The 9,529-nt window shown below is 53.5% G+C and overlaps 1 pseudogene; it reads right to left on the bottom strand.

The window, feature by feature from the left end:
* Nucleotides 1-858: 858 nt before the first annotated feature.
* LOC105722853 (fructose-bisphosphate aldolase A-like) lies at nt 859-5,059 on the bottom strand (annotated as a pseudogene).
* Nucleotides 5,060-9,529: the final 4,470 nt, after the last annotated feature.

The following is a 9,529-nucleotide window of genomic DNA, read 5'->3' as shown; positions in this document are numbered from 1 at the left end:
GATTGTGGGGTATAAAATGGCAAGGTCGAGGCAAAGTGCCGCTAGGGCCAAGTAGGGGGCTATAGGGTTGTCAAATGGGTGTCTTGGGCATGGAGGAAGAAGGAGATCCAAGGGATTCTGGGCCGGGGTCTTAAGCAGGATCCATTCCACCTGCGGCTTGCTTTGGAAGCTGTGAACTAGGGCTTCCCGGAGGAGGTGAGGAAGATCGCCCACAGATGAAGTGGTCTTGGAGGGATGCGGAAGAAGCAGGACACTCAACTGTGTCACTTTCTGGTCTAAGATGATCCAGAGAGGGGTAGAGGAATAGGGCTGGATGGAACCCATCTATTCCACAGCTCTGAGCACTTGGGGAGGAAGAAGAGGCACAGGGTCTGACAATAGTTAGCTTGTGACAAATATTTAGCCACTATTTTTATTTTTCCATCCAGGGTTGTCCGAAGCCCCTTGCTGGCCACCCTGGGCAAGCAGGGTGGCTTAGGCCTCCATTCCAGAGGTCATCGTTGGGCCATACCTCCCTTGAATTTCCCTGGCACAACACATGAATTGTAGGACTTGGCAAACCCCTCTCAGGAATGCCAGTCTGCCTTCCTTGCTCCACACCCTTCCCAGCTTGGCTTAGGCTGGGTTGGGCTGGGCCTGTGCCTGGCTCAGAGGTGCTCTCCTCCAGCCTTGAGGAAAGGGCCATTGAGGGTATTCCTTTCCCAGCTGGGCATTAACAAGAGGGACAAAGTCCAGAATGACGGTGACCAGGGTGTGTCCAGGTACTTTCCATTTCCCTCTCTGAGCATCCAGCTGGCTGCAAGGCAGGTGAGGCGAGTCTCACCTTCGGAGGAGTGCCTTCCAAGGAGGCACCTGGGTTCAAGTGTGGCAGTAGGACCAGTCCAGGATGAGGGCTCCAGTCTGAGAGCTTGAGTTCTGTGCCATCCTGTCGAGGGATCGTGGGCAGTGCCCGTCACCCAGAGAGGATGAGAGAGAAAGGTCGACACTTGAGCTTGGACCCAAGTGCAGCTGGAAGTGGGAGCGCAATCAGAATGATATTGAGTCCTTTGCTCATCTTTGGGCCTTGCTTTCCTCATCTGGTCAATAGGATCATAATCCCTGACATGCCTGCCTCACAGGGTTTTTTGTTGTTGTTTTTTGTTTGTTTTTATTTGTTTGTTTGTTTTGAGACAGAGTCTTCCTCTGTTGCTGAGGCTGGAGTGCAGTGGTGCAATCTTGGCTCACTGGAACCGCTGTCTCCCAGGTTCAAGCAATTCTCCTGCCTCAGACTCCCAAGTAGCTGGATTATAGGCATACACCACCATGCCCAGATAATTTTTGTATATTTAGTAGAGACGGGGTTTCACCATGTTGGCCAGGCTGGTCTCAAACTCCTGACCTCAAGTGATCCACCCTCAGCTTCCCAAAGTGCTGGGATTACAGGCATGAGCCACTGTACCCAGCCCTCACAGGGTTTTTTTGCGGGGTGATCAGAGGCAAAGCCGAAGCAGAAAGAACTGGATAGTGGAGTTGGGCATGGCTTCCAAACCTAGCTCTGAATCTTACTTGGTTATGGACTTGGGCAGGCCACAACCTCTTCAAGGCTTGGTTTCCTGATTTGTAAAGCTCTCCCAACCCTGCCACTTGTGGCTGGCGGGAGGGTCAGATGAAGTCATATATTTCAGAGGCTTTTTGTTTAAAACGGCAAGTCCCCAGCCCTCTGGGAATTTCCTGTTTAATATAGAGAAAGGTTGGGAAACAAGGCTGACTCACATGGAAAGTGAAATAGAGTGTTGTAAGCACCTCCAGCTGAAGAAGGAGGAGGCTATTACTCCCACAGGTGCTGAAAGAGGAGGATCCCAACCATGAGGAAGGCTTCCAGAAGAGAAGCGGGTGCTAGCTGGAAGGGTGGATCTACATGCAACTGGGAGACTGTGGATGAAACCTTGAGTGGAAAAGGGCCAGCCCTGTGGGGGTGGTTGGGGTCAGCATGAGTACAGGACGTGGCACTAAGAAAGGCCCTAAATGAGCCACAGGGTTTCCCAGTGTCAGGACCCAAAGAACCACCACCAGGGTACTGGTCAAAATGCAGATTCCTGGGCCACACTCCTTTGATTTTGACCCAGAAATCTGCATTTTAACCAGCACACCTTTCTGGTGAGGTAAGGGTGAAGTATCTTGGGATATGCTGCTTGAGTGGTTCAAGGTTTGAGGCCTTGAAGGACTGACTAGGCGTAAGCCATGAGTTCTAGTCCTGTGAGATCTTGAGCAAGTGACCTCATGCCCTAAGTCTTAGTTTTGGTGTCTGTGAAGTGGGCCCTATTCGGGTCCCGTTGTGATCCTTATGGGCCACTTCTTCCCCACTCTGTCCCCTCCTCCTCTTCCTCTTTCTTTTCTTTTCCTTCTCCTTTTTTTTTTTTTTTTTTTGAGATGGAGTCTCCCTCTGTCACCCAGGCTGGAGTGCAGTGTCACGATCTCGGCTCACTACAACCTCCACCTCCTAGGTTCAAGTGATCCTCCTGCCTCACTCAGCCTCCTAGCTGGGGACTACAGGTGCGTGCCACCACGCCCAGCTAACTTTTTGTATTTTTAGTAGAGATGGGGTTTCACCATGTTGGCCAGGATGGTCTTGATCTTGACCTCATGATCTGCCCGCTTCAGCCTCACAAAGTGCTGGGATAATAGGCATGAGCCACCCCACCTGGCCCATTTCCTTCTCCTTCTTCCCCTCTTGCTCCTCCCTTGTCCTTCCCCATCTTCTTTTCCCTTTCTCTCTCTCCTTCTCTCTCCCTTACCCCTCCTTCCCTTAACCCTTCCTCCTTACCCCTCCCTCCCTTTTCCCTCCCTCCCTCCCTCCTCAAAGCTACAGTACAAACTCGTCTTATCATTCGCTGTGGCCCTGAGCAGCTGGAGTTGAGGCAAGGTCAGGCCCCATCTCAGGGATGACGCTGGGGCCTTGTTTCCCTCCCACCGAGTCCACATCACCGTCATCATCACCACCACTATCACGGTCAGGGACTGCTGGGCAGAGTATCCACCCAATGGTCAAGGCAAATGGAAAATGTCAACCCCAGCCCCCAGAATTCACTCTTTTTATTCTGGGCCCCAGGAAATATTTTTATTTTTATATTTTATTATTATTGTTTTTTGAGATGGAGTCTCCCTCTGTTGCCCAGGCTGGAGTGCAGTGGCGCGATCTGGGCTCACTGTAACCTCTGCCTCCCAGTTCAAGCAATTCCCTGCCTCAGCCTCCGAGTAGCTGGGATTATAGGCACCCGCTACCACGCCCGGCCAATTTTTGTATTTTTAGTAGGAACAGGGTTCAGCATCTTGCCCAGGCTGGTCTTGAACTCCTGACCTCATGATCCACCCACCTCAGCCTCCCAAAATGCTAGGATTACAGGCGTGAGCCACTGTGCCTGGCTTTTATTTTTATTTTTATTTTTTCCCCCTTAAATAGCTGTTTATTAGCAGTGTGCTGGCAAGGGTGATGGAGTTGGCCATTCACAGACAACATCGCACACCACTGTCACGAGGGAGGCAGGAGCATGGGCAAGCCAGCCTGGAGCTCCAAGGAGGAGGCCCCCCTCTTCAAGAGAGTCTGGGAGGGGGCGGGGCCTGGAGTGTTGAGGGGCAGCCTGGGAACATGTATGCTTACTAGGTGTGATTAAAGACGAAGAGGGACTCACTGGCAGCAGCCCTGTCCTGACGGCTTGGAGTGTACTTTCCTTGTCAGGTGTGGCTGTTGGCCAGGGCTCACTTGACATACTCCCCTGCACAGCCTTCAGGTTCTCCTTCCTCCTGCCCCAGGCCTTCAGGGCAGAGGTCTGCAGGGCTTGGCCATAGGAGAAGGTCAGGGCCCAGGGCTTCAGGAGGGGGGACTTGTTAATGGCATTGAGGTTGATGGACACCTCCTCTTCTCTCTGGCCTCCAGATAGGAAGGTGATCCCAGGGACCAGGGGTGGGTGGGGGGCCACTGTGCAGTGCAGTGCTGTGATGGTTGCCATGACAGTCTCCTGTGAGAAAACTTCTGCACCCAAGTGCAGGTGTGGCCTTGGGTGACCATATTGGACTTCAGCAAGGTGCCTTCCAGGTGGATGAGGTGGTCGCTCAGAGCCTGGTAGACAGGAGCCAGCACCTCCCAGTTACATGCTGGTACTGCTTCAAGTCATGGCCCCACTGGGGAGGGTCTCAGGCTCCGCGATGAGCATAATTCCATTCTGCTGGCAGATGCTGGCATAACGGGCCAGGAGTTGGCATTTTCTTTTCTTTCCTTTTTTTTTTTTTTTTTGAGATGGAGTCTTGCTTTGTCATCCAGGCTGGAGTGCAGTGGCGCGATCTCAGCTCACTGCAACCTCCGCCTCCCGGGTTCAAGCGATTCTCCTGCCTCAGCCTCCCGAGTAGCTGGGATTAAAGGCACCCACAACCATGCCTGCCTAATTTTTGTATTTTTAGTAGAGACAGGGTTTCACCATGTTGGCCAGGCTGGTTTTGAACTCCTGACCTTGTGATCAGCCCGCCTTGGCCTCCCGAAGTGCTGCGATTACAGGCATGAGCTACCACACCCCACCAACGTTGACATTTTCAATGATGGCGAGGGCTGAGAGGGTGTGTTCTCCAATCTTCAGCACACGATGCCACTTGGCAAAATCGGCTCCATCCATAGTATTGGGCACAGTGCTGAGCACCCAACCAGCCCATGAATGGTGGTCTCTCCATTTGTCCCTGCCAGGGGTACCTACCACACCCTTGTCTACCTTGATGCCCACAACACCGCCCTTGGATTTGATAACTTGGGGGGTGGAATGCCCATCATCCGCCTTCTGGTAGAGTGTCTCATGGAAGAGGATGGCACCCCCAAAGCAGGGATTCACACAGTTGTCAGCTATCAGTCGCAGCTGGTGGTAGAAGCGCCAGTTCTCCTTGGTGTTCTCAGTGCCAGTGGACTGCAGCCCTTGGCAATGCTCCCAGTGGACTCACCTGCAGCCGGGACACCCTTGCCTGGAGCCACGATGCGGTGAGTGATGTCAGACAGCTCCTTCTTCTGCTTCCAGGTCAGTGCTGGATACTGTTAGGGCATGGTGCTGATGGTAGCAAGTTCCTGGCACAGGAGAGGGGTGACTTTGCAGGGTGCGGCAGTGGAGGGCGGCAGGCCGGCGAGTGGACTCGGGGAGATGACGTGGCACTCGTCACTGGGACCCCTTCTCCCAGGAATTATTTTTAGCAGCACCCCTCCAAGAAGATGAGGTAGCTCAGTCTGGGCAAACCTGCTGCTTTCTTCTTGGCCTCAGTTTCCACATCTGTCAGCCAAGCAAGAAATCCTGTATCCTTCTCAAGGAGACCCCTGGTGGACATAGGACACCTCCAACCTGTGCTGCTTCTGCTCCTTGGGGTGTCAGTGCCCTTCTGTATAGTGGTAGATGGGTGCCAGCCTCACACAGTGGGTAGAGGATCTGGAAACAGCTCAGCTCTGCCCTGAAGGGCTGGAGGCATGAGCTCTAGGGTTTACAGTGATGGGGCCCAGGAGCCACCATGTGAGATGAAATTTCGGGGTTGGCAGAGCAGAAGAGTTCTGAGGTCTCTGGCATCGGCCTCATTCTAACCCTGCCTTTGGAATCCCCTCAGACTGTGGCTGCAGAGCAAGGGGTGAGCTCTGGTTTGTGAGAGGAGAGAGAGGGGCTGGAGTGGGGCAAAGCCAATAAATGCTTCAGGAGGCAGGTCTGGAGTTGGGGGGCCTTGTAGGGAGCAGCAGCCCCCATCCTAGAGAGCAGAAAATGCCCAGAGAGCCCCAGGGGACCCCTGAACCCAGCCCTCTAGCCTGGCACCCACAAACTGTGGCCCAGATAAGTTCTGTGTGGCCCACGTGCTTGTTTTATAATAAAATGTGAATTTGTTGTCAACATTTAACCAGCAGGAGATTTCTCATCAAACCTCAGATGTTCAGCTTCTTTTGAGAAATCAGCAGACCTGGAGCCCCTGGGCTGGCCCAGGCAGGGTGTGCTCTCTCTAATTCTCTATCAGCTCTTCCTTCAGTGAGTCCTCAACCCTGAGGAATGTAGTTGTCCAAGCAGCGACACCTCCCTGGCCTTGTAGGCATCAGTGTGTGTCCCAGCCCTAAGCCATTTGCAGCCAGGGAGACTAAGACTCAGAGAGGGGAGAGGACTTGCTTGAGGTCACACAGAAAGTGATGTTTGGGTTGCAGGGGGACCCAGGTGTCCTGCTTTCTATGTCTCCCACACTGTGCTCACAGCCTCTGGAGGAGGGTCTGGGGTCGGGGGTAGGGGAAGGATCTGGCTAGTTACGAGGGGCTCTCTGGAAGGGACTGGTCCAGAGGTGGATTCCTCCATGCTTGTCCTCATCCCCCCAATCCTCTAGAGGTGGATCAGGCAGATCAGGGCCCCTTGAAGGTAGTGGGGCAGAGGCAGGGCCAGGCTGAGCCCTCTCCTGTGGCCGGCTGTGCCTGCCTCTGCCCCATCACCTTCAAGGGGCCCTGGTCTGTCTGATTCACATGCAGGGGCTTAGGGGGATGAGGATGCACAATGTGGGGAAGCCTCCCTCCCTGTCCTCCTGAGCTGCTGGGCAGACAGACATCAGCAAAGAAGCCATGGCAGGCTGTGACCAGGGTGGACAAGGGTGCTGAGATAGAGAATGGCGGGATGGGAAGGGGGACCCACCTCAGGGCTGCACCCTGGTGTCAAGGAGATGCCACCAGGACAGAGTGGCCAGGCTGAGGGGCCCCAGTGAAGGCTAGAGGGAGCCTAATGTGGAGGAGGAGCATGGAGGAAGACAGGGAGGCTGGAGACAAGAGAGCAGGGGAGAGGGAGGGGTGTGTGGCAGAGGCAGGCCGGGAGACATTAGAATCTCGTCATCATCAACGGTGCAATTATCCACCAATTCAGGGACCTTATTTCTCTCTGGCCCTGTTGGCATTTAAAGGCCTACCCAGGACCCCTTCTACCCAGACATGAGGGAGCTGGAACAAAGGGGAGGAGGAGTGAGGAGAGAGTAAACGTGGAGAAGTGTGCTGGCTGGGCAGCGCCAGTAAGGAGAAGGCCAGGGAGCATGAGAATCTGCCGAGCAAAGATGGCAGCAGCAGCCGCTGTGTGCAAATGTTTGACCTGGCTCTGTGATTATGTGCACAAACTCAGGCCCCCCGAACAGCTACCCTACAGATGTCCGTGCAATTATTAACCCATACAAGGGACAGAGGCTCAGAATGGTTAAGTTGCCCAAGGTCGTACAGCTAGCAAGTGGGGAGCATGGTGACCTCCTGGCCTTCTGCCTTCTGGTCCAGCATTCCACCCCGTGGGGGCGGGGTGAAGAAGCTGGGAGGATTAAGGCTGGGGCAGCTTCAAGGGCCTCAGTCTCAGGGGAGGCATTTCTCTATTTCTGGGTGACAGGACCAGTTTGGGCAGGCAGATGGGAGCATCTAGCCAAGGAGGCTGGCCAAGGCTCTGGCTAGCTGCCAGCCACCCAACTCAGGAGAGGTTGCCCACTTCCGGGAACTTCTGGGCAGCCAGCCACAGCCTCAGAAGGCAGGACTCCTTCCAGACTCCACATGCTGGTGGACACTGCTCACTATCTCTCCCCTGCACCTGGCCAGCAGCTCTGGGCCCAGTTGCACAGCATTCAGGACCCACAGCCTGGCAGAGGCCTCCCGCCCTCCTTGGCTCCCTCCTTGGAGGTTCCTAGAAGGAGGAAAGGGGCCCTTTTGCAAAGAGGAAAGAGTTTTCTGTCACCCTAAAACCCATCTCCAATGGTGGGGACCAACAGCCCTCTCCTCTCTGTCTCCTCTCCCCGCTCCCACAACCACCACCTTATTGAATGATCTGTGTTAACAGTAGTAGTAACAGTCACTACCAAATTGAGTTGTGTCTCTGCCGTAGTGTGGTACCAGGCTCTTCTGAAGCAGCCACCTGCAGCTCTATTCTCAGAGAGTGGAGGCAGCGCGCTGCCTAAGTTCAACTTCCCGTTCCATCCTGTATGCTCCATGTCCTTAAGCAGTTGGCACAGCCTCTCTGAGCTTCAGTTTCCTCATGCACAGAAAGGGAGTGATATTTTCTGTACTGGCTAAATGCTGTGTGTCAACTTGGCAAGGCTATGGTGCCCATTGTTTGGATAATATACTAGCCTAGGCTGGGCGTGGTGGTTCACGTTTGTAATCCCAGCACTTTGGGAGGCCAAGGCAGGCGGATCACTGGAGGTTGGGAGTTGAAGCCCAGCCTGGCTAACATGGTGAAACTCTGTCTCTACTAAAAATACAAAAATTAGCTGGGCGTGGTGGTGGGCGCCTGTAGTCCCAGCTACTCGGGAGGCTGAGGCAGGAGAATCACTTGAACCAGGGAGGCAGAGGTTGCAGTGAGCCGAGATCATAGCACTGTACTCCAGCCTCAGTGACAGTGCGACTCCATCTCAAAAAAAAAAAACCAATACTAGTCTAGATGTTGCTGGGAAGGTATTTTGTACATGTAATTAATATCTACAACCAGTCGACTTTAAGTAAAGGAGATTATCAACAATGTGGGCCTCAATCAATCAACCAAAGGCCTTCAGAGCAAAAACCAAGGTTTCCTGGAAAAGGAGAACTGCTGCCGCAAGATGTAATGTAGAAATCTTGCCTGAGTGTCCAGCCAGCCAGCCTGCCCTACCAAGTTCTGACTTACCAGAACTTGGCTTACAGTCATGTAAGCCCATTCCTTAAAATCCATCTCCCTCTCTCTCTTTCCTATTGGTTCTGTTTATCTGGAGAACCCTGACATACTTTCCACACAAGGTCGATGAGACACTGCTGCTGTGATTGGTGGAGGAACCTCTTCCTGGAAACAGCATGCAGGTAATATTAGCTGTGGGCTACGGATGAGGCCTCGGGAAGGTGACTTGTCCAAAGTTTCAGAGCTGGAGTCGGGATGTAAGCTGAGCCTGCCTACCCGCGGCTGCACCTCAATCACTGGGTCCTTACCTTGTCACCCACCTCCATGTCAAGACCCTCGGACCAAGCTGCCTAAAGGGCTACTCGTAGCACCCTCTCTCCAGAACTTGCCTTTGAATTTAATTAAAACCCTCAGTCCCTGGTGTGGGAAGTGAAACCAGAGGCCATTGAGTCCCCACTGACACTGAGTTAACAGGTTCTTTTGCAAGACTAGCAGGCTTGCGATGCCAACACCAACGTTCACCTGCCTTAGAATTGTCATGGCCTTGATGGGGCCTTTGCAGTTGAGAGTGAAATCAGCAAGAGAGCTAAGTAACAACCCCTTACCTTGGGGAAGCCTTCTTAGCCCTGCTCCTCACTCTGCAGACCTAATAAGCCTTAGCTTTGCAGCATAAACCTGGAATCTGCAGTGCAGAGGCCTGTGGGGTCCAGATAGGTGAGGACAGTGGGTACCCTGGACCCCTGGGCTGAAGGACAGACACATTTCGGCTCTGGCCATTGTTATCCCTAGAAACAGAGCCTGGTGTGTCCAGGCCTTCTTCCTGTATTTCTAGAAGAGATTCATATCCAGATTTTTTTTTTTAAGAGACATGGGAGCCGAGTACAGTGGCTCACACCTGT

This window comes from Aotus nancymaae, unplaced genomic scaffold (genome assembly GCF_030222135.1).
Source record: "Aotus nancymaae isolate 86718 unplaced genomic scaffold, 86718_ANA_hifiasm-v0.15.2.pri h1tg000067l, whole genome shotgun sequence".
Classification (NCBI taxonomy): domain Eukaryota; kingdom Metazoa; phylum Chordata; class Mammalia; order Primates; family Aotidae; genus Aotus; species Aotus nancymaae.
The sequence above is the reverse complement of the archived record's forward strand: the minus strand, read 5'-3'. Positions and strand labels throughout refer to the sequence as shown.